This window comes from Meleagris gallopavo, chromosome 1, assembly GCF_000146605.3.
Source record: "Meleagris gallopavo isolate NT-WF06-2002-E0010 breed Aviagen turkey brand Nicholas breeding stock chromosome 1, Turkey_5.1, whole genome shotgun sequence".
NCBI classification, from domain to species: Eukaryota; Metazoa; Chordata; class Aves; order Galliformes; family Phasianidae; genus Meleagris; species Meleagris gallopavo.
In genome coordinates this window covers 181,571,489-181,576,320 of record NC_015011.2, presented here as the reverse complement: position 1 = coordinate 181,576,320, position 4,832 = coordinate 181,571,489, and positions in this window count along the sequence as shown.

The window sequence follows — 4,832 nt, the reverse complement described above, 5'->3', positions numbered from 1 at the left end:
CAAGGTGACAGTAGTAGGACAAGAGGTAATGGCCTTAAGTTGCTCCAGGCAAGTTCTGGTTGGTTATTAGGACAAATTTCTTCTCAAAAGAGTGGTGGCACAGGATGCCCAGTGAGGTGGTAGAGTTATCATTCCTGGAGGTGTTCAAGAGCCATACTTATGTGGCAGTGGGGGACATGGTCAATGCACATGGTGGGGATGGGGTGATGGTTGGACCTGATCATAATGTTTTTTTCCAACCTTAATGATTTTATGATTGTTTTAGTCCATGGATGCTCTGAGATTTTACTGCCGTTTGAACCACCAGCATGGATTTAGCAGCAGCTGGAGGAACCAGACAAACTTCAACTCCTTCAATCCCATACTGTCGAGCACCCACTCAGACTCACAAGTAGCTAGGTGGGTGGGTGACCCATTACTCGGCCTCAGGACACACACCATAGACTAATTTTATAAATACATGAACTCTGACTGATCTTCTCAGAGGCGTTGTTCATGATCACAACAGCTATAGCTGCTGCAGAAGTAGCATCTTGGGTTGACACACAGAAAACCCACTGATCCCCAACATAGGCTGCAGCTATTTCTTCACTCTATCTTGGGCTAAGTCTTCAGATAGAAGCAAAAGCTCAGAGTTCCTTGGCCCTGTTCTGTCCCTTTATTCTTTTTTCTTTTTTTTTTTCCAAATGCATTACGCTTGTTCAGAAAGAAAGAGCTTTCTTCTTTTCCTTTTCATAAGTTCTTTTTCTTCCTAATCTTCAAAACAAAGATGTCCTATATTTGTTTTCTAAATAATTTTCCAGTTTCTTATGTCTTTCTTCTCTCATCAAAATATGACGTTTTGAAGTTTTCTGGGCAGGGGAAATGAAATTGCTTTTTGCCAGTGGATCAATTTTATTCTTCATCAAAGAAGTTTTTCAGCTTTTTGACAGACAACAAAGCTGCACTTTCCAGAACAAAACATATTCCACAATGGAGGTAAGCAAAAGCTATAAGATTAGATACAGCTTGATATATTGCTTTTGATGTTAATGCTACCTATCTGCTCATCTGTCTCCTGATGGACCCAAAGGAAGAAGAAACTTGGACAGGGAGACAGAGAGTAACTTTAAAGTTAACATTCCATTAAGGTGGATGTGAGTTGTTTACCACCTTGCAAGAATGATTCTCTTTCTTTTCATTTATATGTTATAGATGCGATATCTGTGAAGTACTGTATGACAGACAAAAAAACTGAGAGTGAAATCCTTTTTGTTGAGGGTAATTGGGATTTGATAAAAAATTTAACTCTGCCCAGAGAATTTCTAGGTAGGCACTTACCTAGAAGTCAGAAAATCTGAATCTACTTCCTTACTTTAATGTCAATTTCTGGCTTGATGCTTGTATGTCACTTAAGACCTTATTTTAAAGGCCACCAGTTTTCTGTAGTTTTAAAGAGACATGTCACTTTGTTCAGGTCCCTGAGAAAGAACTCACAGCCTTCTGAAAGCTCAGCTATTAATCTCTGCCCTCCAGTCCACTGACTTCCATAACTCTTTTGATCACATTTTAAGTGATATGTCTGTTCAAACTACGGGACTTTTTTGTTCCCTGTCTCTGTTAGGATGCAAGAACCATACTGAACATTTGTCCACTGTCTTATTGTATCAGGCTCAAGCTTTGAGTTATCAGACTTAAGATCAATACAGACAGTAAATAATGATATAGGCTGTGCTGAATTTTTACAGAAGCCAGTGAATAAAGCGGCTTTCATTTACTGAAAGTGTAGGAGTGAGCAAACAGAAAATGAAGAAGCAGCACCCAAAACTAGAGCCCTACAGAAAGATGAGAGGTGAGAACAAAGAACTGTCCCAAGGATCTTCCCCATATATTCAACTATTCAAATGGAAGTGCGTAACTGCACTTGTGTGAGGAAAAAAAATAAAACACTATAGATATCAGAAAGAAGAATAAAGACAGAAGACTAGGAGAGCAATCAGAACAATACAGAGAGTGTAGTTCCATGAGTTAGAAAGATCTTTGGAAAAATCTGCTTGAAAAGACTGTTGGGACTTTTAAGAAAATGAAATGCTTTCCTTTGTTTGAAACTTGAACATTCTGGGAAACAGAGGCATGAAGACTCTTGGCTAATAAATGAAGTTGAAATGATTAAATATTTGTTTTCAGTATCATTTCTACATCCTCATAGCTAGGACTCTAAATAAAAGGGAAAATGATGCCATGATTAACACATGTCACTGGGATTAAGCATTTATGCTGCACTTAACTCCAGTCCACAGATTTCCCCATTTCTTTAAAGTTTCGAGGACTGTTGCTAAATTTTCTCTTGGAGCTCTAGAAAAAAAAAATTACCTTTTTTATTTTCATTCCAGCAAGGAAAAAAAACTTATTAAAGGTTCAACTTCAAGGAGAAAGATTTATAGATTTTGGCAATGGTTTCTAATGATCTCATGTGTTAGAACACTGAGAAGGAAAGAAGACAGTGTCTGGCTATGGGATTCAAAACCAACCTCTGTAATTGTCACACTAGATCTGGAGTTTTAATTCCAGGTTTTGTCTTGTTTGTGCTAAAAATTCTTTGACATAGAGGACTGTGTCCAACTGACTACAGTGGTCAGTGAGCTGGAGAATGTGGCATGAAAGGAGACACCAAGAGAACCGAGTTTACTCATCCTTATAAAAAGAAATCTAATGTGGTGGGAATGGTATTGCTGTCCCGACTGCCCAATAGGAGATAGAAAGTGGACAAATCCAGGCTCTCTAGAAGGTTCATAGCGATCAAACAAGAGGTGAGCAACAAGTTGGAGCATGAGAAATTCCAGAAAGATAGATAAAGAAAAAAAAATAATGCCTCCCTTATGGTGATGGTCAAACATTGGAATAGGCTAAGGAGGTCTTTTTTGCTGAAGGTATCCAAAACTCAATCTAGCAAACTTCTTGAACCAGCACTGTTTTGAGGACTACAGAACCTGGAAGTCTGATCCAGTGTACGTAGTTCTGTGAATGGACAGGATTTCAGAGGATGGGATCCAAGCAAAGGACAATGGTTGTGGAAAACCTTCAAATATCCAGTCTTCTACTAAAATACTGCCACAGGAGCACTGATATTTTGTTCAACACTTTACACCTCCATAGCAGTCATGGAAAGGTCAAGGTTGGGGTAGGCTGTGACCATGCAACTCCACTAATCAAATCATCTTTCCCCTCCTCCATGTGCCTCACGTTGCCTTTTTCTGTCTGGCCTTTTGCCACCCATCCACTAGCATGTTCACAGGGACTGCCCAAAGGGGCTTCTCCTCTGACTACAGCCTTTAAATGGTGCTGCAATGCAAATGTCACCATTTTAAATACTACCCACAATACTACCCGCTCCTGAGCCTGCTGCTACTGGCTGCTTTTTACTCTGTGACTCTCTTCCTTTTCTTCTGCTTTGCTTCTGGCTGTGGACCAACTCCTCTGAACTCATTTTGAGAAGTTAATCTGGAAAATGCTATTCATTGAGCTACTGGCAGCAAGTTCATATCTTCAAAAGCACTGCTATACATTACGAAAACTCACTAACATTTACCTGATGAAGTGCCTTACAATTTTTAAAACAACTCAAGGAAAGTGCAACCTTGGCTCCTCTCCTCCTCTTCCTAAAACAATTCAGCCAAACAAATAGATGAATGGAGAGTCATATTCTAGACTTAGTATAATTTCCTCACAAACTCTACAAAAAAGCACAGATAACATCTCCTCATCATTTCTGTGAAGGTGCTCGAGGTTGCACGGCCTAAGGTTTTATGAATGAAGAGCACCCTTGTTTACTGTCTGAGATGCTGGCATAGCTCTGAACAAGCAATGTGTGCTCACACACAGCATCCATCACTGGCAGAGAAACTTCCAGAGAAAGATGTACAGGATTTGGAATGATGTGATCTGCACAACCCATCCAAGGATGAAACAGATCATCTCTAATTAATTGGGTTGGAGAAAAGTTACAACAGACTGGCAAGTGAGCAGTGCTCAGAGGGATGCAAATTTCATAAAAACGATGGAGTACAGAGCCAAGGAATTTATAGTAGTGAGATAACTTACTCCATAACAGAGAATCAAGCACCTCTTTTTAGTCAAAAAACAGATTCTTGTATCCTTCTTCACACCAAACAAAACCACCTATTCAGAGCTGTTAGCACTGTGGCTCTGACTCAGAGCTGAGTGCAGAAGGCTGAAAGTCTTTTATGACATCTCTTTTCAGAGGATGATTGATCAGTATCTGGGGCTGTACCCAACATGACACAAAAACCTCTGTGAGAGTTTGCATTAAGTCTTCCTTCTCTCTTTATGACAACATAAAGTAATATGATACAATAAGAAAGTAAAATACCACGTCTCTATTGCAGAGTGATGGATGATTTTTCTTTGTCTACTACATGAGGATCTCTTCGGCAAATGATTTCCCATCGCCATATATCATACATAGGGACTGAAATTCTGATCAGGCCCTTGTATCCAGTTCACAGATTGCAATGCCATTCCCACCAAGAGGAGTGCCAGCCAGTGAAGAGGTTATGGTGCCTGTCTTGATAAAGCAGATTTGAGATACTTCAAGCTTCAGGAAAAAGGCAGTAGTTGTTCTCTGGTGGCTGCTCATTTCTCCCATAGGTAAGAAAAGTACCAGCATATTTGTTGTGAGTCAGTGGCCTCAGCCTGGGTGGTTGGAAATGCTGTCCTGCTGCCCGTTCATGAGTGGTGCAGAACAGAAAGGCCCGTCCATCAGTGACTGCAGGTATTTTGCTAGAGGGAGAAACAGTTTATGAGGTTTTAAATTGCCAATTTTTGAAGCATTT